The sequence below is a fragment of the Mirounga leonina genome, unplaced genomic scaffold (genome assembly GCF_011800145.1).
Source record: "Mirounga leonina isolate KUSES-001 unplaced genomic scaffold, KU_Mleo_1.0 Mir_201, whole genome shotgun sequence".
In the NCBI taxonomy this organism is placed as follows: Eukaryota; Metazoa; Chordata; class Mammalia; order Carnivora; family Phocidae; genus Mirounga; species Mirounga leonina.
Window position 1 is genome coordinate 12,807,735 of NW_023270504.1, and position 27,835 is coordinate 12,835,569.

Consider the following 27,835-nt stretch of genomic DNA (forward strand, 5'->3'; position numbering starts at 1 on the left):
ACATAATGTAAAAGAGAGCTTGGGATTGGAAATTTGACTTACTTAGGGAGGGGACTTCTGGTGGAAGAGAATACCAAGCAGGGTTTGAAAGAAAGGAAGGGATAGACCTAGGTAAAAAAGAGAAAAGTATGTGCCAGACAGAGGTCAGTGTGAGGGTTTGGAGACAGAGAATAAAGCAGGTTGCTTTGCTTAAAGCAAAGAGGGCATTGTGGAATTGCAGCCTGAAGCTTAAACTCTAAAGCTTAAGCTGAGAGATAATGATTTAAGATTAGGGATGATTGTGAAACACCAATGGCCCTTGAGAAGAAGAAAGATCAGGATGATGGTGAAGGTTATGTCTGATGAGTGTGGAATGACCAGATGGAAGCCAGAGGCTCTTAGTAAGCTTCTCCTGTTGTCCTGATTCTGACCAGAGACCTGGTCAATGACCAGGCTGGGCTGTGCGGAGAATGGGTGAAGGGTAGAGGGTGAAGATACAGGGAGCACATTGCTTCCCCAGAACTTTCCTCACAGACTTCTTCTCCTTCAACAAAACCCTCTGTTTCTAGCTTCTGCTGACTCATCCCTTCCTTTACCTGTCTCCCTATTGGAGGAGCTCTCCTGGCCCCTGTGAAGATTTGCTGTGGCTGCTTGAGGTGGCAGTGATAGGAGAGGAAGCCTCTGCGTCTGTTGGGCCAGGACTCCTGGGTTTTCCCTTTTGGGCTTTTTTGTCTGTTTTTTTTTTTTTTTTTACCCTTACCTGAATCTAAAGAAAAACTGAAAGAAACTTTTTGTCACTTCCCCTCCTTCTGGGATGGATGACCCTTGACTTTTCAACTGCACAGAGAGGTGCTGGACTTTCCTGAGCATTCCATGGCCACATCATTGCTCAGGTCACTGTCCTGTGATTTCGCACAATATCTGTGAGATGTTGGGAGAGGTGATGGTTGAGGTTGATGAGAAGAATGGGCGCCTTGAAGGGAAGCTGAGACCCTATGAAATAATACCCTAGAAGGCTTAAACATTTTCAGAAAAGATTAATTGATAATGTCAGGCCTAGGAAATGGGAGGATGGAGAAAATCAATTCTCCAGACCTGGAGTTCTGGGACTAATTTTCTAGCTTGGGGAATACTGGGTAAAAGTTGAGTGAGAAGCTTCCTAGAGATTGGGGGTTGGGATATAACAAATGTAATTATAAGTTACATAAATTATGGAGAGAAAGCCAGCTGTGATTGAGTAGCTTAGTGCTTCTCTCTCAGTTGTGTTCCTAAGACCTACACAGGCTAAAGCTGGAAGGCCCAAAGGAGGTTATTCCATAAACCTGCCATCTTACCAGAATCAAACTGAAATAAATGAAGAAACAAATATTTACTGAGCATTTATTTATAGGTGCTAGGCACTGGTTTACTCTTTCTACATGTTTTCTCATGAAGTTCAATCCTCATAAAACCCTGTATAGCAGGTTCAGAATTTAAGGTCTCAGCTAATAACTGGTGGAGCTAGGAGGCAAACTCACTTCTAACTTCAGAACCATTGTTTTTTCTAGAACACTACGGTGCATTTTCATTCTAGAAATTCAATTGTTCAGTTGGCTGGTATGGTGTCTCTAAATATATTATATGCACAATCATGTGTATAAGGCACTGTGCTAAATGCCTCAGGGTGACAAAAAGAAAAGCAGTGTCCCTACCTTCCAGTGCTTGAAGTCATTTGGGGAGATTAAATGTATATCATATATAATACATATAATTGAGTAGTATAATTAATATATATAATATGTAACACTTACAGTGTGTATTTAAGTATAGCATTGGCAAACTATACATCGAGGCAGTAAGACAATGCCCAGATACAGACAATTAAATGCTACTAGAATTTTGAGAAAGGGGGGAGAATTGTGATAGGGAAATCTTCATGGAAGTGGTAGAATTTTAAGGAAAAATGTAAGACTATACAGAACATTCTACATGAATGGAATGACACAAAGTTATGGGAGCAGGAAAGCAAAAAATATTTTTTGGGGGGAGATTCTGGGGATACTAAACAGAGCTTTCTCTGAACTTCTAAGGTCAAAAGTGATATATATTCACATTTGCTTTCTCAACATGCCAAAAATACAGTAGCTAGATGTTAAATTCATATTTGTTGAATACGTGAATGAGTGAATGACTCATTTATCTGGCACAGAACATTCATGTGCAGATCTTTTAAGAGATATGAATAGAACTGTAGACTGTAGTGGAGGGGATGAACTGACATGCAAAGAGGTTTAAATGAGATTATTCTTGAGGCAGTGGGAAGTAAGCCTGGAGAAGAGACAGAAGCAGGGAGACCAGTCAGGATGCTAATGTGGAAGTCTAGATGAGAAATGCTACAAAACTAAACTAGGATAATGGCACAGGAATAGACGTGAAAGGGTGGAGGTACCAGCATTGTGAAATCATGATGAACAGACCCAGTCACTGAGGGACTTTGATGGGCTAGTGGTGGGGAGGGTGGATAAGATGGGGGAAGAGGGAAAAAGAAAGAGGAGTCAAAGATGAAGCAGGAGGTTCTCATATCTTCTGATTAGTAGAATAGTGGTGACTCTGCCAGAAAAAGAACAAGTTAGAAGAGGCTGGTTTTGGAAGGAATATGAACTACATGTTAGATTAAATTGCTGGTAGAACCCCCCCCCTAGGAAAATTCATCATACATTGGAAGTGGAAGAGTAAAGAGAATGTGGTCATGTCTGGAAGGACAGATTCAGAATTCACCCACATATAAATAATCACTGAAGCTAAGAAAATGGATGAGATAATTGAGAAAAAAAAAAAAGTGTCCACAGGAAAAACTAGAAAGTTGGAGGTATCTTTGAAAAGGAGAGAGTACATTATAGGGCCACCTCTAATGTCTTCTGGTATTGTCACCAGTTTACTTGTCTTGTTTTTGAGATGTGAGGTTAAATAACTCTATAGAAATATAAAAGACCCTCTGCTTACCTTCTCTTAAAAATCTCTTCACTGAATTCTGGATCTTGACCAGGATAGTAATAAGCTAGATGTTCCCAGAAAATTTTTAGCTCATCTGGCTGAAACAGAGTCTATTCTAAATACATATGTCTATTTTCTCAATTTTCAAATCCGTAGAGAAGTAAATACTTGGGCAGTTCTGTTTAGGCTAGCTTGAAGTGCTCATGCTTCAATGCTCTTTTGCACCTATTTATGAAAGACAAGAAACTTAGTCTGGGAAGTGGGTGAGTGGGGTGGACAGGGATTTGCTCCTGAGCCCCAGATGCTTCAGCTGAGTTTTTCACAATACCCCACCCTTTTTAGTTTTCATCCAGAGATCTCAAAGCTCTAACAAGCCTTTATTCTTCCCTGACCCCCTGAATCATCTTCTACTTCCACTTTCCCAGATGGGGGTGGGGGCGGTGGGATGCCACATTTGGAGATGGGTGCTTGGTAGGTGGGTGGGGAGGTGGGGGAGCAGCGGTGGGGATCTAGTTGCCCCTTCCCAATTACACAGTGGGGCTAGGGGCAGGCTTCAAAGTGGTTTTATGTAGTTTGGTTTCAACTTGTCCTTCTATGGTTGTTATATGACTGAAGAGATTCAGATAAAAAGGCTGAGCTGGAGAAACTGAAGAACAAATGAAGCCATAAAAGATGCCAGTAAAATTCCTGACAGCTCAGAATAGTCTTTGGAGGCTCTCTGAAGAATCTCTGCACAATCTGGAAAGGGAAATTAAGTCTCACAGCCCCCACAGGGGACCAGGGCTGGATCAGGGCAGCACGAAGGTTAGGAGAAGGGAGCACTGAGAGATTTCCTTTCTCTCTTTCTTCTCTTAAGGGGCCCTGGTGTTCAAACATCCAGTTTGGAGACTGAATTAAGACTGAGAGGGAAAAGGGGAATGGATAATGGGAAATACTGATATTTTGTAAGAACCCTTCTTTTTAGGGAGTTTTTGAGAACCTGGGAGCAGGATAAGTGATGAGGAATCTGAATCAGAGGACATTAAGAATGGAGGCTCTGGGACATGAAAATAGGGGGTGCTACCCATAGGAGTGATATGAAGAATGGGTCTAGATAGGGGTGAAGGCACCTGGCCTGAGAGAATGGCAGAGGGTGAGCAGATCTGCACTGGGGGCTTATGAAGCTAAAGAATCTGTATTTGGGGAGCAATAGAACAGGAATTCTGGATGGAGGGAACTGTGTGGCAATAGGGAGAAGGGGTCAGAGGGGTGGTGAGGTTGGATGGCAGGAGTTAGGAGGAGCATCTGTGCAAGAGAAGAAGAAGGGTGATGATAAGGGAAGGTACCTCAGCTGAGGTGAGTGGTTAGAAAACCTTTTTTCCCCAAACTGGCAATTCTTCTGTTCTTTGCTCCAAATGAATTGGTGTATTGGTCATAAAGAAATCTTTTTTTTTATTATGTTATGTTAATCACCATACATTACATCATTAGTTTTTCTTCTTTTTATTTTTTTTATTATGTTAATCACCATACATTACATCATTAGTTTTTGATGTAGTGTTCCATGAGTCATTGTTTGCAACACCCAGTGCTCCATGCAGTACGTGCCCTCTTTAATACCCATCACCAGGCTAACCCATCCCCCCACCCCCTCCCCTCTAGAACCCTCAGTTTGTTTCTCAGAGTCCTTAGTCTCTCATGGTTCGTCTCCCACTCCAATTTCCCCCCCTTCATTCTTCCCTTCCTGCTATCTGCTTTTTTTTTTTTAACATATAATGTATTATTTGTGTCAGAGGTACAGGTCTGTGATTCAACAGTCTTACACAATTCACAGCACTCACCATAGCACATACCCTTCCCAATGTCTCTCACCCAGCCACCCCATCCCTCCCACAACCCACCACTCCAGCAACCCTCAGTTTGTTTCCTGAGATTAAGAATTCCTCATATCAGTGAGGTCATATGATACATGTCTTTCTCTGATTGACTTATTTTGCTCAGCATAATACCCTCCAGTTCCTTCCAAGTTGTTGCAAATGGCAAGATTTCATTCCTTTTGATGGCTGCATAATATTCCATTGTATATACACACCACATCTTCTTTATCCATTCATCTGTTGATGGACATCTTGCCTCTTTCCATAGTTTGGCTATTGTGGACATCTCAAAAACTCCCTAAAAAGAAGGGTTCTTACAAAATATCTTATAAACATCGGGGTGCATGTACCCCTTCAGATCACTACATTTGTATCTTTGGGGTAAATACCCAGTAGTGCAATTGCTGGGTCGTATGGTAGCTCTACTTTCAACTTTTTGAGGAACCTCCATACTGTTTTCCAGAGTGGCTGCACCAGCTTGCATTCCCACCAACAGTGAGGAGGGTTCCCCTTTCTCTGCATCCCCGCCAACATCTGTCATTTCCTGACTTGTTAATTTTAGCCATTCTGACTAGTGTGAGGTGGTATCTCATTGAGATTTTGATTTTGATTTCCCTGATGCCAAGTGATGTTGAGCACTTTTTCATGTGTCTGTTGGTCATTTGGATGTCTTCTTTGGAAAAATGTCTGTTCATGTCTTCTGCCCGTTTCTTGATTGGATCATTTGTTCTTTGGGTGTTGAGTTTGATAAGTTCTTTATAGATTTGGGATACTAGCCCTTTATCTGATATGTCATTTGCAAATAACTTCTCCCATTCTGTCGGTTGTCTTTTGGTTTTGTTGACTGTTTCTTTTGCTGTGCAAAAGCTTTTTATCTTGATGAAGTCCCAATAGTTCATTTTTGCCCTTGCTTCCCTTGCCTTTGGCGATGTTTCTAGGAAGAAGTTGATGCGGCTGAGGTCAAAGAAGTTGCTGCCTGTGTTCTCCTTTAGGATTTTGATGGACTCCTGTCTCACATTTAGGTCTTTCAACCATTTGGAGTTTATTTTTGTGTGTGGTGTAAGGAAATGGTCCAGTTTCATTCTTCTGCATGTGGCTGTCCAATTTTCCCAACACCATTTGTTGAAGAGACTGTCTTTTTTCCATTGGACATTCTTTCCTGCTTTGTCAAAGATTAGTTGACCATAGAGTTGAGGGTCCATTTCTGGGTTTTCTATTCTGTTCCATTGATCTGTGTGTCTGTTTTTGTGCCAGTACCATACTGTCTTGATGATGACAGCTTTGTAATAGAGCTGGAAGTCCGGAATTGTGATGCCGCCAGCTTTGCTTTTCTTTTTCAACATTCCTCTGGCTATTCGGGGTCTTTTCTGGTTCCATATAAATTTTAGAATTATTTGTTCCTTTTCTTTGAAAAAAGTTAATGGTATTTTCATAGGGATTGCATTAAATGTGTAGATTGCTCTAGGTAGCATTGACATCTTCACAATATTTGTTCTTCCAATCCATGAGCATGGAATGTTTTTCCATTTCTTTGTGTCTTCCTCAATTTCTTTCATGAGTATTTGATAGTTTTCTGAGTACGGATTCTTTGCCTCTTTGGTTCGATTTATTCCTAGGTATCTTATGGTTTTGGGTGCAATTGTAAATGGGATCAACTCCTTAATTTCTCTTTCTTCTGTCTTGTTGTTGGTGTATAGGAATTCCACTGATTTCTGTGCATTGATTTTATATCCTGCCACTTTACTGAATTCCTGTAATGAGTTCTAGAAGTTTTGGGGTGGAGTCTTTTGGGTTTTCCACATAAAGTATCATCTCATCTGCAAAGAGTGAGAGTTTGACTTCTTCCTTGCTGATTCAGATGCCTTTTATTTCTTTTTGTTGTCTGATTGCTGTGGCTAGGGCTTCTAATACTATGTTGAATAGCAGTGGTGATAGTGGACATCCCTGCCGCGTTCCTGACTTTAGGGGGAAAGTTCTCAGCTTTTCCCCATTGAGAATGATATTCATTGTGGGTTTTTCATAGATGGCTTTTAGGATATTGAGGTATGTACCCTCTATCCCTATACTCTGAAGAGTCTTAATCAAGAAAGGATGCTGTACTTTGTCAAATGCTTTTTCTGCATCTATTGAGAGGATCATATGGTTCTTGTTCTTTCTTTATGTATTGTGTCATATCGATTGATTTGCAGATGTTGAACCAACCTTGCAGCCCAGGGATAAATCCACTTGGTCATGGTGAATAATGCTTTTAATGTACTGTTGCATCCTATTGGCTAGTATTTTGGTGAGAATTTTTGCATCCATGTTCATCAAGGATATTGGTCTGTAATTCTCCTTTTTGATGGGGTCTTTGTCTGGTTTTGGGATCAAGGTAATGGTGGCCTCATAAAACGAGTTTGGAAGTTTTCCTTCCATTTCTATTTTTTGGAACAGTTTCAGAAGAATAGGTATTAATTCTTCTTTAAATGTTTGGTAGAATTCCCCTGGGAAGCCATCTGACACTGGGCTTTTGTTTGTTGGGAGATTTTTGATTACTGCTTCAGTTTCCTTAGTGGTTATAGGTCTGTTCAGGTTTTCTATTTCTTCCTAGTTCAGTTTTGGTAGTTTATACATCTAGGAATGCATCCATTTCTTCCAGATTATCTAATTTGCTGACATATAGTTGCTCATAATATGTTCTTGTAATTATTTGTATTTCTTTGGTGTTGGTTGTGATCTCTCCTCTTTCATTCATGATTTTATTTATTTGGGTCCTTTCTCTTTTCTTTTTGGTAAATCTGGCCAGGAATCAATCTTATTCTTTCAAAGAACCAGCTCCTAGTTTTGTTGATCTGTTCTACTGTTCTTTTGGTTTCTATTTCATTGACTTCTGCTCTGATCTTTATTATTTCTCTTCTCCTGCTGGGTTTAGGCTTTATTTGCTGTTCTTCCTACAGCTCCTTTAGGTGTAGGGTTAGGTTGTGTATTTGAGACCTTTCTTGTTTCTTGAGGAAGGCTTGTATTGCCATATACTTTCCTCTTAGGACTGCCTTTGCTGCATCCCAAAGATTTTGAACAGTTGTGTTTTCATTTTCATTGGTTTCCATGAATTTTTTAAATTCTTCTTTAATTTCCTGTTTGACCCATTCATTCTTTAGTAGGATGTTCTTTAGCCTCCATGTATTTGAGTTCTTTCTGACTTTCCTCTTGTGATGAGTTCTAGTTTCAAAGCATTGTGGTCTGAAAATAGGCAGGGAATGATCCCAATCTTTTGGTACCAGTTGAGACCTGATTTGTGACCTAGAATGTGATCTATTCTGGAGAATGTTCCATGGGCACTAGAGAAGAATGTGTGTTCTGTTTTTTTGGGATGGAATGTTCTGAATATATCTGTGAAGTCCACTTCAGTGAGGGGGGTGTTAAAGTCCCCTACTGTTATTGTATTGTTGTCAGTATGTTTCTTTGCTTTTGTTACTAATTGGCTTATATAATTGGCTGCTCCCATGTTAGGGGCATAGACATTTACAATTGTTAAACATTCTTGTTGGACAGACCCTTTAAGTATGATACAGTGTCCTTCTTCATCTCTCATTATAGTCTTTGGTTTAACATCTAATTTGTCTGATATGAGGATTGCCACCCCAGTTTTCTTTTGGTGTCCATTAGTTTTTCCACCCCCTCACTTTCAATCTGGAGGTGTCTTTGGGTCTAAATTGAATCTCTTGCAGACAGCATATCGATGGGTCTTGTTTTTTTTTTTTTAATCCAATCTGATACCCTGTGTCTTTTGATTGGGGCATTTAGCCCATTTATATTCTGGGTCACTATTGAAAGATATGAATTTAGTGCCATTGTATTGCCTGTAAGGTGACTGTTACTGTATATTGTCTGTGTTCCTTTCTGGTCTATGTTACTTTTAGGCTCTCTCTTTGCTTAGAGGACCCCTTTCAATATTTCTTTTCTTTTTTTTTTTTAAGATTTTATTTATTTATGTATTAGAAAGCGAGCGAGAGAGAAACAGAATGAGAGGGGAGAAGGTCAGAGGGAAAAGCAGTCTCCCCACTGAGCTGGGAGCCTGATGTGGGACTTGATCCCAGGATTCTGGGATCATGACCTGAGCCAAAGGCAGTAGTTTAACCAACTGAGCCACTCAGGCACCCTTCTTTCAATATTTCTTGTAGGGCTGGTTTGGTGTTTGCAAATTCCTTTAGTTTTTGCTTGTCCTGGAAGCTTTTTATCTCTCCTTCTATTTTCAATGACAGCCTAGCTGGATATAGTATTCTTAGATGCATATTTTTCTCATTTAGTGCTCTGAATATTGCCAGGTCTCTGTGGATAGGTCTGTTGCCAATCTAATGTTTCTACCATTGTAGGTTACAGACCTCTGGCTGCTTTCAGGATTTCTCTTTGTCTCTGAGACTTGTAAGTTTTACTATTAGATGTCGGGGTGTTGACCTATTTTTACTGATTTTGAGGGGGGTTCTCTGTGCCTCCTGGATTTTGATGCTTGTGTCCTTCCCCAGATTAGGGAAGGTCTCTGCTATAATTTGCTCCAATATACCTTCTGCTCCTCTCTCTCTTTCTTCTTCTTCTGGGCTCCCAATTATTCTAATCTTGTTTCATCTTATGGTATCACTTATCTCTCGAATTCTGCCCTCATGATCCAGTAGTTGTTTATCTCTCTTTTTCTCAGCTTCTTTATTTTCCACCATTTGGTCTTCTGTATCACTAATTCTCTCTTCTGCCTCATTTATCCTAGCAGTTAGAGCCTCCACTTTTGATTGCACCTCATTAATAGCCTTTTTGATTTCAACTTGGTTAGATTTTAGTTCTTTTATTTCTCCAGAGAGGGTTTCTCTAATATCTTCCATGCTTTTTTCAAGGCCAGCTAGTATCATTATAATCATCATTCTGAACTCTAGTTCTGACATCTTACTAATGTCCATATTGATTAGGTCCCTGGCAGTCGTTACTGCCTCTTGTTCTTTTTTTTTTAGGTGATTTTTTTTCATCTTGTCATTTTATCCAGAGGACAATAGATGAATGAGATAACAAAATGCTAACAGGGTAACAACGACCCGAGAAAAATATACACTAAACAAATCAGAAGAGACCTGAAGCTGGGGGAAAAGAAAGAGAAAGACAGAAAAAAGAAAAAAAAGAAAAAAAAAGAATATGATAAAATATGATCAGGCTGGTGCATAGGTCAGTGCCATACACTAGATTTTGGACGTATTTTGATCTTTAGAAGAAACTGCCTCCCAAAATTTTAAAGAAAGAAAAACTTATATATGTACAAAAATAAGGGTAAATACAATGAAGGGATGGAATATGACTGTAAAGATGAACATTATAAAAGATTTTATAAAAGGAATTGATAAGAAGTTGGTTGAAAAAAGAAAGAAGAGGAATTAAAAAAAAAAAAGGGAGAGAATGTGATCAGGCAGGAGGATAGAACAAAGCTCTACACTAGAGATTTAGGGTATATTTTGGTCTGTTAGAAGAAACTGTATCCCAAAATTTTAAAGAGAGAACAACTTATATATATACCAAAAATAAGACTAACTACTATGAAGGGATAGAGTATGACTCTAAAAATGAAAAATAAAAAAGATTTTTAAAAAAGGGATTGAAAAGATGGTGGTTGAAAAAGGGGAAAAGAAAAATTCAAAAAAAAAAAGAAAAAGAAAATTAACTTTGAAAGACTAAAGAATCATGGTAAAAAAGCCATGGATTCTATGTGCAGTATTCCCCTAGCGCTGGAGTTCTGCCGTTCTCATTGATCGGTAAACTTGGTCTTGGCTGGCTATTCTTGCTGATATTCTGGGGGAGGGGGCTGTTACCGTGGTTCCCAAATGTCTTTGCTGGAGGCGGAATTGCTCTGCCCTTGCCTGGTCCAGGCTAAGTAATCTGCTCGGCTTTGCTCTCGGGAGCTTTTGTTCCCTGCAAGCTTTCCGTTCAGCTTTGGAGGATGACAGTGAACATGGCAGCTTCCCCATCTCTGCCTGGAGGAGCCGAGAACTCAGGGCCCCGCTCCTCAGTGCACCCCCAGAGAAAAGCAGTGAGTCACTCCTGTCTCCCCGGTCTCCGGCCGCACTCCATGCTCACCCGGCCCGTGGCCGAGCATTTCTATCTCTGGCACCCAACTCGGTGTGGAGTCTCCAAACCCAGTAGATCCCTGTGGTGCGCTCCCGCGTGGCTCCTCCCAGGGGAGGAAGGGGAGTCTCCCCGGATCTGCTGCTTGTTGGGTCCCTACTGGAGGAGCAGTGGCTGACTGTGCCAGGGATCCCGGTTTATGGCAATCCTGAGCTGAGAGCCCGTGCCTCGGCTCCATCTCTGCAGCCGGCTTCCCCGCTCCGATACCTGGGAGCTCTGCTGCACTCAGGCACCCATGGTCTTTCTGTGACCCCGAGGGTCCTGAGACTACACTGTCCTGCGAGGGTTCCACCCCCCGCTTAGCCACTGGAGCGATGTCCCTCAGCAGAGCCAACTTCTAAAAGTTCCGATTTTGTGCTCCGTGGCTCGATCACTTGCCAGAAGCAGCTGACAGATGCCCCCTCCCCCGCCGTCTATCCTCCCAAATATCGCCTTGGATTCACTTCTCCGCACGTCCTACCTTCCAGAAAGTGGTCGCTTTTCTGTTCAGAGAGTGTTGCTATTCTTTTCTTTGATCTCCTGTTGAGTTCGTAGGTGTTCAGAATGGTTTGATCCCTATCTAGCTGAATTCCTGGGACCAGACGAAATTTAGGTCTCCTACTCCTCTGCAATCTTGCTCCTCCTCCTGGTCATAAAGAAATCCTATGAGCTGGGGGCGCCTGGGTGGCTCAGTTGGTTAAGCGACTGCCTTCGGCTCAGGTCATGATCCTGGAGTCCCGGGATCGAGTCCCGCATCGGGCTCCCTGCTCGGCAGGGAGTCTGCTTCTCCCTCTGACCTTCCTCCCTCTCATGGTCTCTGTCTCTCATTCTCTGTCTCTCAAATAAATAAATAAAATCTTAAAAAAAAAAAAAAAGAAATCCTATGAGCTGATGTGACTTAGAGGTGGGAGGGAAGGAAGTGGTGAAGGAAGTGTGAGGGGGAACTGGAGAGACAGCCAGTTTCCATGATGATGGCCAAAATCTTCATTTCTGTTCTGATTTCTGCAGCAGGTCAGGATAAGCAGTAAGGGAGAACTGCTACTTTTCCACCTCTTCAAAAGAATCAAGATCTAGAGTGGGCAGGGAGGTTGGTGGGGGTAGGGATCTTTGGTAGGGGTAGAGTCTCTAGTTCCGTGATAAACTGAGTTATCTCCTCTGATATCTCTAGTTACATTTAGGAAGTCTGTGGATGGAAAGATGCAGCAGAAGCCAGAGACTGTTCTTACCAGTGGGGTGGTCTGGGGTTTCAGGGAGTCCTTCAAGCAGTGCCATCCTGATCTGAGTATAGCCAGATAGATCTCTCCTCTGAAACCAGCAACCAAGTTTGGGAAGCTACAGTCCAATGATCCTTCCTGAAATTTCCCTTGCAGCAGTACAAACCTATTTCTGAGTCTCTTCAGCTCTTCAAGGAGCCTCAACACAGTCTGGCTGCTGTTGGGCATTGGGCATTGAATCACGGGAGAAGAGCTTGATGACAGTAGATGGGTAGAAAAGGCCAGTGAAGAAGCTGTTTGCTTCTACGGTTCAAGATTCACAGGCATAAGACCTAGATACTGTAAAGCTCCTGGCTGTACAATTTTGTTTACTTTCCCTAGGAGGATTCGAGAACTTGAGTGACTTACCAAAAGACACCTAGCCTATCAAGGATTCAAACTTGCTTTCTGTCCCAGAATACCCTGGCTTTTGCTCCCTTCTTACCCCCTTTATAATCAGGTCTGAGTTGAAGTGGGTGCCCAGGTCCCCAGCATAATGAGATCATATCTTAGGCATAGTAGCTTCTGTGTGCTCCCCAAATTCCTTCTGCCTGCCTGACTTGTCTAGGGACTTCAGAGTATGGCAGCTGTCCAAGCTGGCTCCTTCATCCATGGAGATTTGCTACAGGATATTTGCTGAAAAAACATGTCTCCTGCTTGTCTGTCCTGTACTCAGTTCTTCTTAGTCATCATATCCTTAGCATCTAACTTGGCTCCTGACTTAGAGGGTCCCTGAGAAGGTACCACCTTCAGTAGTAGGCACCAACTGTGAGGCTATAAGGGAATGCCTCTTGTGCAGAAATTTCCTCATACTTTCTCTTTTCACCATGACCCTGCCCCCATTCTGCTTCCACTGGGATCCTGGTGGCCCTAGTTCTCTTTCTCCTATGCCCCCAAAGCCTGTTTCTCCTCTGCTGGTATACTGTAGCTCCTGCACCTTTTCCTATGTCCCCTGTACTGTCTCCTCACAATGTCCTCAGCCCTGCCTAGGCTCCTTTTCTCTCTCCATCCCCTTTCCTTCATCAAATATTTATTGAGTGCCTATTATGTGCCATGTCCTCTGGTTGGTTCTGAGGGCACACAGGCTGAGCAATTTGAGGAAGCATAAAGTACTACAGCGATTTTTATATAATGTGACAAGTGAAGCTCCCAGGCCTTCTTCCAGAGTCCTCTTTTGTTTGTGACAAGTTGGATTGACTCAAATCCCTTAGTAGTGCATTCCAATGCTTCACAGTTCCTACAGATGGTAAGTTCTTCCTAATGCCTAGACTTAGTTACTCTGCAGGTAAGATCATTCCCTGGGCTTCTATTTACTTACATATATATATATATTTTAAATGAGCACCATAATACTAGTGCCAAGTTTCCCCATTCCTATACAGGATGGTTGTGAAGGCTGGTTGAAATAATGGCTGTAAAAGTTCTCTAAATAAATTTTGTGAATGTTAGGTAGTGAGTCCCTCTTAACTTCTCAGTAGAGAGTCTTTTTCACCTATGAATAGTAACAGCTCAAAAGATAATTTTAAATAATTATGAGTTGTATCAACCTTTAGTCTCTTTTCTATTTACTCATTTGTAGATGGCAATTCTTTGACCTCTGTTGCCAATGAGATCCATGTCTCTTTATTTTTTTATTATTTTTTAATTTAAATTCAATTAGCTAACATGGTACATCATTAGTTTCAGATATAGCGTTCAATAATTCATCACTTGCATATAACACCGAGTGCTTATCACATCACATGCCCTCCTTAATGTCCATCACCCAATTAACCCATCCCCCCCATCCATCTCCCCACTAGCAGCCCTGTTTGTTTCCCAGAGTCAAGAATCTCTTATGGTTTGTCTCCATCTCTGATTTCTTCCCATTCAGTTCTCTCTCCCTTCCCCTATGATCCTCTATGCTATTTCTTATATTCCACATATGAGCAAAGTAGTATAATTGTCTTTCTGATTGACTTATTTCATTTAGCATAATACCCTTCAGTTCCATCCACACTGATGTAAATGATAGGTATTCATCCTTTCTGATGGCTGAGTAATATTCCATTGTATATATATACCACATTTTCTTTATCCATTCATCTGTTGAAGGACATTTCAGCTCCTTCCATAGTTTGGCTATTGTGGACATTGCTGGTATAAACATTGGAGGGCAGGTGCCCCTTCATCTCACTACATCTGTATCTTTGGGGTAAACACCCAGTTGTGCAATTGCTGGGTCATAGAGTAGCTCTATTTTTAACCTCTTGAGGAACTTCCATACTGTTTTCCAGAGTGGCTGTACCAGTTTGCATTCCCATCATCAGTGTAAGAGGATTCCCCTTTCTCCACATCCTCGCCAACATTTGTTGTTTCCTGTCTTGTTAATTTTAGCCATTCTAACTGGTGTAAGGTGGTACCTCATTGTGGTTTTTTTAAATTAAGATTTTATTTATTTATTTGAGAGAGGAAGAGGGAGGCAAGAAGCACAGAGGGAGAGTGTCAGGGAGAAGCAGACTCCCCACTGAGCAGAGAGCCCATTGTGGGGCTCAATCCCAGGACCCTGAGATCATGACCTGAGCCGAAGGCAGACGACCAACTGACTGAGCCACCCCAGGTGCCCCTCATTGTGGTTTTGATTTGTATTTCTCTGATGACAAGTGATGTTGAGCATTTTTTTCATGTGTCTGTTGGCCATTTGTATGTCTTCTTTGGAGAAATGTCTGTTCATGTCTTCTGATAATATCAGATAAAGGGCTGGTATCCAAGATCTATAAAGAACTTCTCAAACTCAACACCCAAAAAACAAATAATCTAGTCAAGAAATGGGCAGAAGACATGATGACTTCTGATCATTTCTGGAGAAATGTCTGTTCATGACTTCTTGATGAAGTCCCAGAAGTTCATTTTTGCTTTTGTTTCTTGTTGCCTTTAGAGATGTGTCTTGGAAGAAGTTGCTGTGGCCGAGGTCGAAGAGGTTGCTGCCTGTGTTTTCCTCTAAGATTTTGATGGATTCCTTTCTCACATTTAGGTCTTTCATCCATTTTGAGTTTATCTTTGTGTAGATCCATGTCTTTTTAAAAACTTCCTTGAAGAAAACAAATGCTCTTCAATGTAGTAATAGGCACTGTGGGCAGACTTCAGAAAGGAGCCCTTAACCACCTAAGTATGAGGACATAATAGGAGAAATCCTCCCCAGTCACAACGCAATTCCTTGCATTACCATTGGAGACCAGGGGATTGCTATGATGGCTGGGGAGGAGCCCGAGGAATACATAAGTGCTATGACACTTGATCCTAGATGATGGATTTCCAAAAAGAAATTAAGAGTCTGTTTAGGCTGCCCTGAGTCAGACAATATCATCAAGCTCTGCTATTACTGATTTAAAAGCAGCTGGCTGGATTCACCATTACCTACAGAGGATGGTGGCAGAGAGCAGGGCAGAAGCTGATCAGGGGTAGAGACCTTCTCTGGATGGGACGCCAGCCTCTTCTCAGCTCCTTGAAGCCCTTGCTGACTGGGCTTACCCTTATGGGTAGGTTGCAATGGGGTTTCACTCTGGTGCTTCCCCATTGGATGGATCAGTGAAATGGGTTTCAGGCAACTGCCTGACTTCTGCAACTTTTCCTTTCTCCTCTATCTGCATCCAGACTGACCCAAAGAAAGGTTTTTGGTTTTCCAATCTCCCTTCTCAGCATCCCCCCCACCCCCAAGACATACCCCATAATCCTGTCAGGAATTTCTTCCAATTATCTAGCTTGAGGCTCATCGTTTATTTATAGGCAAGCCTACTTCACAGCCTGTGCCTGGTAGAAACATTTGCACATTGCACTGGTGTTCTGTTGTGTAGCCCCTTCTCTAGCCAAAGCTACACTTCCCATCCCCCCACTCCCAACCCTGGTTTGGTCTGTGTCTTCCGTGCCTCTGACTTTAGGCAGAGCAGTTTCTTTGCTTCTCTGTCCTCTTCCAGTAACCACCACTATTTTCTTCTTGGGAATATTTCCAATTTTAATGGTTGGTAGATTCTTTTCACAGTTTTTCATTCTCTACCAGTTCAACTCATCCCCTTTTCCCCTCATTTCCTTGTGGAATTAGAAAACAGCTGTGTACCCCCTAGGACTCTGGGCCTGGGCATTTTCAGAGCAAACCTTTCCTCATTGTTAGCCTGGTTCTTTCATCTGCTGGCTGCAGAGCAAGGGGATCCACACATGGCACCCACAGAGCAGCTCCTAGTGACTCAAGCTGAGTGGTTGAGCTCAAAGGTACAACAGAAACCCATCTGTAATGTGGTTGTTTTTCTTCCAAATCCTTGAGACCATAAGTGACCTGTCTTATGGTAATAGTGAAATGGGAGGGGCGGGGTGGGACTGAGAGGTGGTTCCAAATTTTAGTTTGACTTCAGGAGGCCCATTTTTCAGCATCTCCTCAGCCTACAGTGGGCTTGGATCTTAGTCATATTTAGATAGTAGCACCAACTTCTTATGGCCTCCGCCTCCACTATGATTTTTTATTGTGGTATAATGTACATAACATAAAATTGAGTATTTTAACCATTTTCAGGTGTGCAGTTCAGTGGCACTAAGTACATTCACACTGCTGTGCAACTGTTACCACCCTTCATCTCCAGAACTTTTTCATTTTCCTAAACTAAGACTGTGTCCCTATTGAACAGTAATTCCCCATTCCCCTGTTGCCCCAGCCCCTAGCATACCTTTACTGTGATATTACTTAGTTTCTTAAAGCACCATTCTGACCACAGAGCCTCTACTTCTTCTGTGAAATCTCAGCAACTCAGACTGAATTTCAAGAACCTTCACTGGTGCCTACAGACTCACTCCAATGAGCCGCTATCATTTCTTGGCCCAGAATCCTGCTCTGAGAGGTGAATCTGGGCTCATGCCCTTCTTTCCCACCTGATCCTTTGCACATGTTGGTCTTGAGTCTTCCCTGCAGTCCAGTTGGCCCTAACCTTCATATTCTGTTCATAAGTCTCCTGTTTTAAGACAACCTCCCTGATGTCCTAAAATGTCCAGGCTCTATTATACGACTCCCCTTTCCAATCTCTGTAGTATTCTGCCTGGTTGCTCTTACCCTGTGTCTTGGTTCCCTCTCAGACTGGAGGCCACCTCAGGGCAGGAGGTGAAATCCATTCTGGGTTCATGTACTCTGTTTTAGGTCCTCGACACTAAGAGCATGGTCTGGGTTCTAGGGCATTAGCCTTACTCCAGAGCTTGTTAAAAATGCAGAATCTCAGGCTCCATGCCAGACCTACTGAGTCAGAGTCTGCATTTTTAACAGGATCTCCAGATTACTGACATGTACATTAAGTGAGATAAGCACTGCTGGAGGAGGGCTGATAAGTAATTTATAATTTATATTTATATTGTATAATTTATAATTTATATTGTAGGTGTGTGTGATTTTTAGGGTATGATGGATTATAAAGGAACTGGAGGGCAAAGTAGCTGGGGGTGGGGAAGAAGAGGTGATATGTTGAGTGGGAAAATGACGTAATGAGAGGTTTCCCCCCAGAGTCATGGAAAAGATTCCTCTGAGTTTTTCCCACATTTTTATGGGTCTCTGGATTTTGCTCTACTTGTGGAGACATGTATTTCTTGGTCTTCTCTTAGAGGTGATTTCTAGAGCAAAGGCCTTCAGATTACAGCCTTAGCAAAGAACTCATGTGTATCTCTTCATCTTTCCAAAAATATTTACCCTCAGAAGCAGTGCCCTTTGAACTTTACCACATTCTATGATCTAGTCCTTGAGTATCACTGTGTAACAGGGAGTGGTAGGGTGAGCCTTTGGGGCCTAGTGGTGAGGACCAGGAGGGAGTGCAGCCTAGGCCTTTCAGAATATAGTTTCCAGGAACTTCAGTCATTCAGAGTGAATATTAATACCCCTTCACCTCTCTCTTCTCTGGGAGGCAGCATGGGGTTGGACATTTCATCTCTCATCAGGATATCTCTCTTGTACTTTGAATCAGACCTGGGACCTGAGAACCACTGCTCCAGCATTCAGTGCAGTATTTCAGTGTCCTAAACTTGTCCATTTTCTCCATCAGGCTAAAGGTTTCCTTTAAGGAATCCTACCTTTCTACTTCAAAAGTTATCTAAGATATGGACTTATTTGCACACAGTTCCATTACTGGAGAGGTTATTAGGTTTTTTTTTTATTCCTTAACTTCTAGATCAGGTTGTGTTGGTTCAGTTGAGTAGGACTTCTGAGGCTGGAGCTTTGCATCTCTAGTCTGTCTTGGGCTTCTTTCTGGAGCTGACTCAATGTTTTGAATACTCGAAGGTGGGGGATATTGCTGATGACTGGGATATGGAGAAATCGTGAAATTCTAGCCAGGAGAAGCTATCTCAGAAATCTAAGTGTGTATGTTGTTATTTCTTTTCCAACAGGCTGCATAATTTTTATGACCAATTATTCCATTTGTAACAATGCTGAGATAACAGATCCTATCTCATGATCCATGGCACACACCAGGCACTCATGGGAGCCAGAAGATACCACCCCTTATGCAATTGGATGGCCAGAGCGCTTGGACCAAGACTCAGTTCTAGCAGGAGACAGACAGGAATGCTAAGGGAATCTTTGTGATAGGAAGGGTGTGAAATACTGGAAGCCAAGCATGGAGGGGACTGCAGTTTTAAAACTGCAGAATCTTTCCCATCTATCTGCCCTCTTACTATTTTGTTTTTTTCCCCCCTGCTTATTAATTAAGGGTTAGATATTTGAAGCCAGCAGGCCTAAGTTTGAATCCTTGCTCTACCACTTAGTATTGTATTACTTAGATTCTTCTATCTTGTTTTCCCATCTGTAAAATGGGGATACTAAGACCTATTTCTTAGATGAGTTTTAAGGGTTAAATAAGAGAATGTCCATCTCTGTGCTCTCTGGCCCGTGGACAGAGACACACAGTTATGGTTTAAGGAAAAGATAATGAAAATGAGGTAGAGGCAGAGAGAACATGAAAGATATGCACATGGAGAGGAGTAATGAAAGGTAAGAGAATGAAGAGAGAGAAAGTCAGATGGAAAGGCAAAGACATGAGTGAAAGCCAAACAAGACTGTCAGAGGACAGAGGTAGAGGTTTCATTTGTAGAAGCTGGCAATAAGATCCCAAGCCAAGATCCTGCTTTCTTCTTGCCCTTTGCTACTGGGGGACTCAAGTTCTAAGTCCTGGTCCCCCTCCTGCACCTCCCTGCACTGTGATCATCACAGAGCTGGCTCTACCCTGAAGCCTGAACAGCCCTGCCCTGTGCTTGTCCACATATCTTGGCCTGCACCATCATAGTTACCCAAGTCCATAGGGATTTTTCATTTCGAACACAACTGTTTGAAGTGCAAAAGCATCATGGTGTCAGGCAGTCAGTGCAATAACCAGGGGTAGTTTTATAGTCACTCCCAGTGATGATAATAGCACTTTCATGTATCTCTGGCTGCGACAGGCAATTTTCTTTCAAAGATTGTTTTTTTTTTTCTGGAGCCCGGGATTTCTACTCTTGCCTCCATCCTCTGGGATATTAAAACAGGGTCAGTGGCTTGGCAGGCTGACTAATTTCTGGTCATTTCCTAGCTCCTCTTTTCACCCTCCCTTGTTGTCACTTCTCCCATCTTGGCATCCCTCTACTTCTGCACCCCATCTAGTTAGGCTACAGGGAGATGGCTTCTGTGGCCCTCCCTACTGAGTAGTATTGTCATGTGTCTAACCTGAAGAGTAGAAGCTGAGTGGGGTGCAGCTGAAGATCCAAGAGAGGATTCACCTTCTAAGCCTCACCCCTGTTCTCCGTGGCCCCCACTCCCCCATGCTGTTCTGAGATGGAGCTGTCAGTTCCTTTCCACAAAAATATTTGAGCTTATTTTCCAGGCGGAACATTTTGAAGAAATTGCTGAATTGAACTAATTTAACATTAAGGAATTTTTCTCTGCTAGAGACTGGGGGTGGGGTGAGGCAGCTAGTGTAATGTCTTTTTCTGGAAAATTCAGAAAAATTCCCATATAGATTAAGGGCTGGGTGAGGAGAAATCTGGCATATGGGCAAGGGATACGGCAACCTTTGGATCCCTGCTTCCCTAAAGAGGGACTCTGACTCTGCTCTTGCTGCCAAAAGTAGTCTCTTCCATTGTTTGCTGGTGTGGCAGTTGCTGGCCAGCAAAATCGCTTCCCTATTTCACCCAGGTAGGGTTATTCTTAGAAGAAATAACTAAACCTGCTTTGGGGGCTGCCCATTTGAGGAATTTTCTATTCCCTTCCTTGGCCCATGGTCTGATGCCAAAATCCTTTCTTAAGTCTAATTCCTGTTCCTCTTGCTTTGCCAACAGATCAAATCCTCTTGAAAATCAACATGGCTACAGTAGTGAGGGCAGCGGCGACAGCACCTCGGGGCGCCCAGGGCGTGAACCAAAGTCCGGAGTTTTTTTTTTTTTTTTTTTTTTATTCAGGAGAGACAGAGGCAGAGGGAGAAGCAGGCTCCCAAGGAGCAGGGAGCCCGATGCGGGACTCGATCCCAGGACCCCGGGATCATGACTGAGCCGAAGGCAGTCGCCCAACCACCTGAGCCACCCAGGCGCCCCCAAAGTCCGGGGTTTTAAGAAGCCGGGGAACAGCCCCGGCGAGAGCCCACGGGTTTTCCCGAAACAGGCTCCGCCCCCAGCTTCAAAACCGCTTCCCATTGGCTAAGCCCGCCCCCAATATTGCCCACTCACCCGCAGTCGTTCGGGGACGCACATCGTGGCCACGCCCCTCCGCCAATTAGAGAAGCGTGTTACTTGCTGTTGGTTGAGGAGACCTACCCCGCGCGCCGCGGGAGGAAAGGAGAGGCTGGTGGCGGGAAGTTTTCATTGGCGAGCGGCTGGAAAGTGTAAGTAGTTGTCTCGATGGCCGGCGCTCCGAGGTCAGAGAGAGGCGGCTGGGCTGGGCTGGGGCGAAGGGGTTCTTTAACCCCCTGGGGAGAGGTTCTGGGGTAAATCTGCTTTGAAAGGCTAATGTTTTCTTCTCCTTCCTGAGGGTGAGGCCGGCCTATCGCGGATCACTTCCGTTCACCAGTATATCGGCAGGAGAGAACCGGGCGTTAATCGTCGCCCATCTCTGATGGAGCTTGGTCCTTTAGGGCCCGTCGGACTGCCTACCCCTCTCTTTTATCTCCGGGCTTTTCTATGCAGGAAGCTTGGTTACCAGAGTCTGTAGATAGGCAGTCACCATCGGGGGACGCATAAGCATAGTGGAGGGTAGTATTACATTGCTGTTGTTTTCTAAACGCAGGTGGTGGGGAGAGGGGGACGTGTGTCTGATTTAGCCTGTGGTACCTGAGTGGCATTTACTCCAGTATCAATGACTGGCTGTGACTTCGTGGAATATTTGCTGTGGACGCTGTGAAAAGTTCAGAAATAGCAGAAGGAAAGCCATAGAATCACCGAAGTAGTAATTAGTAAAAGTCTGTTGTGCACCCACCAAAGAACAGCTGGGGAAGCAGGTGCACTCAAGCCAGAAGAGGGAATGAGGATCAGGGGTATGTTGTTACAAAGCAGCTGAGAGAGTAAGAAGTCAGTGACTGTTTCTTCACAGTGATTAGAATATTAACGTTTTCTTAGGCGATAGGGAATTGGTTAGTGGTTACCTCGTATCAACTTTGGGAAGCTGTTTTTGCTGATGTTTTCCAGAGGTATACACAAGTAATTATCCAGGTGAAGTTAGTCTTACAAAATAAGCTAAAGTAAGCTTTGTATGACTAGAGTGATTTTCTCTGCTCGGGGTATTTTCAAGGCTGGTCTCTGTTCTCTGTTAGGATATGGCATGTTCTTTCTTTTCTGAGCATTTCCACATAACTTTGTCTATGATGCTCTTCTTCCAACTAATTTTCCTGAACTAAATCCTCACTGACCTTTGGGTTCAACCAGCCATCACCTCCCCTAAGAAGCTTTATAGAATATCCTTAAGATTGAGCTGAGTGTCCTCTCTATATGTTCCGAGAGCAACTTGTCATCCCCTGAATTTAGACTTATATCACCTTATTTTATTTATTTATTTATTTAATTTTTTAAAAAGATTTTTTATTTTTTATTAGAGAGAGAGAGTACCAGCAGGGGGAGCGGCAGGTAGAGGGAGAGGGAGAAGCAGGCTCCCCGCTCAGCAGTGAGCCCGACGTGGGACTTGATCCCAGGCCCCTGGAATCACGACCTGGGCCGAAGGCAGCTGCTTAACCTATTGAGCCACCCAGGCGCCCCTATCACCTTATTTTAAAACTACCTGCTACCCCACCTGACCCTCACCCCCACTATTGTGAACTCCTTAATCTCAGGGATTATTACTAGACTCCCTTTGTATCCACAATCTTCAGTTAGTAGTGAGTGCTCACTGTAGATGTCCTGAATGAATTAGTAATTAGGTGGAGCATGAGACTGCCTGGAAGTCCCCTAAAGACTTTTGGTTTCATTTTCTGGGGTCAAGATCCTCCTATACATTATTAAACTTACCCCTTTAGGGAGAGGAAGGAGAAGAACAGACTGGAACTCAAGCTCCTAGAGAAATGGAGAAAGGCCGTTGGAGTGGAATTATTGTTTAATTATATCAATGTTTATTTTTCATTTTAGTGTCTAAAGCAACATTTTAACATCACCTACATTGAAGATAAGAGAAATTCAGATTGTTTTCTGATAAATAAAATATTTTGCACATCTAATTATTATACTGGGGAAGAGAAAATAGTAACGCTTTGTATTTATACTTTTTGTTTATTGAAATCCCTTGTAGTTCCTGTAAAATAAATGAAGGTATAAAAAAAGGTAAAGCATATTTTCTTCCAAATGGAAAAAAGACTAAATTATGGTATCAAATAGATATGGCTGATTTATTTTAGTTGACATAAAATACTGACATTAGAAGTAGGTATTATGCTGGGCGCCTGGGTGGCTCAGTTGGTTAAGCGACTGCCTTCAGCTCAGGTCATGATCCTGGAGACCCTGGATCGAGTCCCACATCGGGCTCCCTGCTCGGCAGGGGGGTCTGCTTCTCCCTCTGATCCTCTTCCCTCTCGTGCTCTGTCTCTCATTCTCTCTCTCTCTCAAATAAATAAATAAAATCTTTAAAAAAAAAAAAGAAATAGGTATTATGCTAAGTGAAAGTCAATCAGAGAAAGATAATCACCATATGGTTTCACTTGTATGTGGAATATAAGAAATAGCGCAGAGGATCATAGGGAAAGGGAGGGAAAACTGAACGGGAAGAAATAAGAGAGGGAGCCAAACCACGAGAGACACCTGATGCCAGGAAACAGAGTTGTGGAAAGGGAAGTGGGTGGGGGGTATGGGGTAAATGGGTGATGGACATTAGGGAGGGCACGTGATGTGATGAGTACTGGGTGTTATACACAACTAATGAATCATTGAACACCACCAAAAACTAATGATGTACTAGATGTTGGCAAATTGAATTTAAAAAAGGAAAGGTTGTATCAAAGAATTTTATGTTTTAAAAAGAAAAAATTATTTTGTTTCAAATAACACTGCAAATACTGCATTATCTTATCCATTAATTTTCTTTTAAGTTCACATTAACCTGAGACAGATTTATATGAAAGTTTAAACATAAATTTTTCCTCTTTCGTCTTGAAAATACTTTCAGGTTTACATGTAACTTTAGAATTCCAGCTGACCTTCAAGGAAATCATATTTGGTAGCAACAATGTTTCACATTGAACATGCCAACTCAAACACATCAAGGAAAAGTGAAAAGAAATTCACATTTTGCCATTAGACTTGGGGGACACAAGTTTAACCAATTTCTGGTTTGGTTCAGGTGAGGTCATTTATTGTAGGGTCACTTTTTCTTTTAGATTATTTGTTTGTTTGTTTAAGGGGGGAGGGTAAGACAGAGAGGGAGAGAGAGAAAATCCTCAAGTCGACCCCCTGCTGAACAGGGAGCCTGACCTGAGCCAAAGACCTGGGCTTGATCCCAGGACTTTGAGATCATGACCTGAGCTGAAATCAGGAGTCGGCTGCTTGGCTGACTCAGCCACCCAGGTGCCCCGTATGGGTCACATTTTAAGAACAGCTGTTTAAAAAATTTCATACAACACTAAAAAAAAAAAAAAAAAAAAAAAAGTTGTTACTATTGTGGCTATGAAATTGCATTCACGGAAGGAAAAGTTTTTCCTCAGAAAGATGAAACATTTGTTTAAGGACACATCAGCTGGCTGTGCAATGATTCACTTTTTGACATGTTTGAAGTAATCTAATGTATCACCAGTTATAGAACAGTTACAGTGTCTGGTGTTTGTAGAGAACTGGACACCCATTTATTTCCTCGTTTCTTTAGCTCCAGCCATCTGCCCCAGGAACCTACACTATTTTTTTTTTTTTTTGGTATATATCAGTACTCCATTTTTTTTTTTTTTTTAAGATTTTATTTATTTATTTGACAGAGAGAGACACAGCGAGAGAGGGAACACAAGCGGGGGAGTGGGAGAGGGAGAAGCAGGCTTCCTGCTGAGCAGGGAGCCCAATGTGAGGCTCGAACCCAGGACCCTGGGATCATGACCTGAGCTGAAGGCAGACGCTTAACGACTGAGCCACCCAGGCGTCCCAGTGCTCCATTTGAGAAGGAATATTAATGTCAATTATCAGATGGCTTACAGAATCATAATGTAATGATCTTCACATTAAAAGGTAATTTAGAAATGTGTCAAAAAATTATACAAACCTAATCCTATTGCAAAACATAAATAACTCTTTTAACAATATTCCTATTTTCGTTTTACTTCTCTGGGTCCTTTTGCTCTCTGTCCTACGATGATCCACTTGCTTTTGCCTGCCCCTAAATGCACTCGTTTCTCAAAACTCTCTTGTCTGTGAAGTTCTCTTCCCTTGCTATACTGCCTTTTTAACACATCTGCTCCTTGATGCCTATTGAATATACGTTCTTCCCTTCTTTACTAAGAGAATCCTAATTTTGTTTAAATCAGCAATGTGCTACCTAAAAATATCTGTCTTTCCATACCGTTTTGCTGCTGAGGTGGCCACAGGACACCATTCTGGCCACTGAGTAAATAGAAATTAGCCAGGGATTTAGGAAACCTTTGTTCTCCTGATACAGGTACTGCTAGTTCCTCCTTTTCTTTCTCCTTCTTCCTGTCTGGAATGTGGATGTGAGATTAGGGGTAGAGCAACCATATTGCAACCATGAGATCAGAAGTATGAAGACAAAGATCTATTTGGTAATGATATGCAGGGGAGAGATGGAAAGACCCTTCTCTAAGACTTAATTGAGACCCTTTTAAGACTCTGGGTTGCCTACCTCCAGGCCTCTTGTTTCCTGAGACAAATAAATCTCTGTATGTTTAAGCCACTACTAGTTTTCTGTGCTTATTGCTGAAAATAATCCTAACCTAGCCCCCTTATACTTTATTTATTACCTAAGGACAGAAACATTTGATTCACTCCTGTTGTATCTTCAAGCTGTATTTATTCCTATTGCTTATCTTGGATTTCCTTTCAGGGTGCTGTTTGAAAGTGTACAGAAGTGAAGGGAATATTTTATATCATTTGCAGAGTCAAACAAATCACTTTTATTTCAAAGGAATTCAATGATTTATTGTGGCATTTCTCACTGATTTATCTGCAACATTTTGCTGTAGGAATGATGTGATTTATAATTTGGGGACCTTGCTGATAGTTTGATTTCCTTATGCCATTCCTGACCACAACTGATGTCAGTTCATGTTGCACATCTAAGCCATATTTATCTTTTTGTGAATTTACTTCGTGAGAGGGCATGACATATTTTGTTAGACACAGATTTCAATTTGCTACCCTTTCTATATTGAGGTTGCTTAGCAGTGAGCAAGAAGTAGGCCGCTACGCAGACTAACTTATCACCTGTATGTATCCATATGTATTTCCACATCTGGATCTATATCTGCATGTCTATCTTTATGTCTAGATCTGATTAAGATGTTAAATAGTTGTATTTGATATATAGTGTTTATGTTATAGAAACATAAATATAACTGTTTCCAAGCAATGGCTTTGTTTTCCTCCCAATGGTCATGGATTCTATTTAATAGTTTAATGTAGCCAATTTCTAAGTCTGAATATATATATATGTAAAATTTGTTTGGAACTAGAAAAGACCCCAGATAGCCAAGGGAATGTTGAAAATGAAACCAAAACTGGTGGCATGACAATTCCAGACTTCCAGCTCTATTACAAAGCTGTAATCATCAAGACAGTAGGGTACTGGCACAAAAAGAGACACGTAGATCAATGGAACAGAATAGAAAACCCAGAAATGGATCCTCAATTCTGTGGTCAGCTAATCTTTGACAAAGCGGGAAAGAATAGCTGATGGAAAAAAGACAGTCTCTTCAACAAATGGTGTTGGGAAAATTGGACATCCACATGCAGAAGAATGAAACTGGACCATTTCCTTGTGCCATACACAGAAATAGACTGAAATAGACTGAAAATGGATGAAAGACCTAAATGTGAGACAGGAATCCATCAAAATCCTTGAGGAGAACACAGGCAGCAACCTCTGTGCCCTTGGCCACAGGAACTTTTGCTAGATACTGCTCCAAATGCAAGGGAAACAAAGCAAAAATGAACTATTGGGACTCAAGATAAAAAGCTTTTGCACAGCAAAAGAAACGGTTGACAAAACCAAAAGAAAACCGACAGAATGGGAGAAGATATTTGCAAATGTCGTATCAGATAACGGGTTAGTATCCAAGATCTATAAAGGGCTTCTCAAACTCAACACCCAAAGAACAAATAATCCAGTGAAGGAATGGGCAGAAGACATGAACAGACATTTCTCCCAAGAAGACATCCAAATGGCCAACAGACACATGAAAAAATGCTCCACATCAGTCAGCATCAGGGAAGTAGAAATCAAGACCACAATGAGATACCATCTTACGCCAGTCAGAATGGCTAAAATTAGCAAGTCAGGAAAGAACAGATGTTGGTGAGGATGTGGAGAAAAGGGCACCCTGCTACACTGTTGGTGGGAATGCAAGCTGGTGCAGCCACTCTGGACGACAGTATGGAGGTTCTTCAAAAAGTTGAAAATAGAGCTACCCTAGGACCTAGCAATTGCACTACTGGGTGTTTACCCCAAAGATACAAATGTAATGAACAAAGCAAAGCCAATTAACACAACATGGGAGATGGTGGTGGTGTGGAGCAGCCACCTAGGGCTATGAGAGGAACCAAGCACAGTTTGGTGAGAAAGGACAGAGAGACAGCCAAGTACTTACATGGTAGGACAGAAGGACACATTGGAAGATGTGAAGGAAGATAACCAGAGAGATAGTTGGCCTTACTTAGGCCACCTAGTGTGCAGTCTATTACTGAGGATGTGTATTGGGAGGAGGTACATGGAAGAAGGAGCCGTGGGCTCTGACAATCACAACTGCTAGTCTAAAATGGAGACAGAGTATAGTGAGGGATGGGACCACTGGATGGATTTCTAGATTCTCTGCTTACAAGGAAAGGAAATATTTAGGGGAAAAAAAGCTGTTTAGTCAAGATTCTTGGAAAAAGTAGGTGTAGATCAGTGCTCATTTTAGACAAAGGCTATTCTACGTCATAGCTGTAGTTTGGAAAATCAAGTGGACAGCCAGATGGATTTCCTTCTATTGCTTTCTCCTGAGGACTTTTTTTTTTTTTTTT

The 27,835-nt window shown here is 42.2% G+C and overlaps 1 protein-coding gene across 3 annotated transcripts in view; it reads left to right on the forward strand.

The window, feature by feature from the left end:
- Window positions 1-27,835, forward strand: part of LOC118025592 (cationic amino acid transporter 3-like) — an 84,736-nt gene that overhangs the window by 40,446 nt on the left and 16,455 nt on the right. For 2 of the 3 annotated variants that reach the window (XM_035028106.1, XM_035028107.1), the window contains exon 1: window positions 20,949-21,027. The exons of the other annotated variant lie outside the window; for it this stretch is intronic. The gene's annotated coding sequence lies outside the window, so the exon portion shown is untranslated. Of the gene's footprint in view, window positions 1-20,948; window positions 21,028-27,835 lie in introns of those variants that run through there. 3 annotated transcript variants of the gene reach the window in all.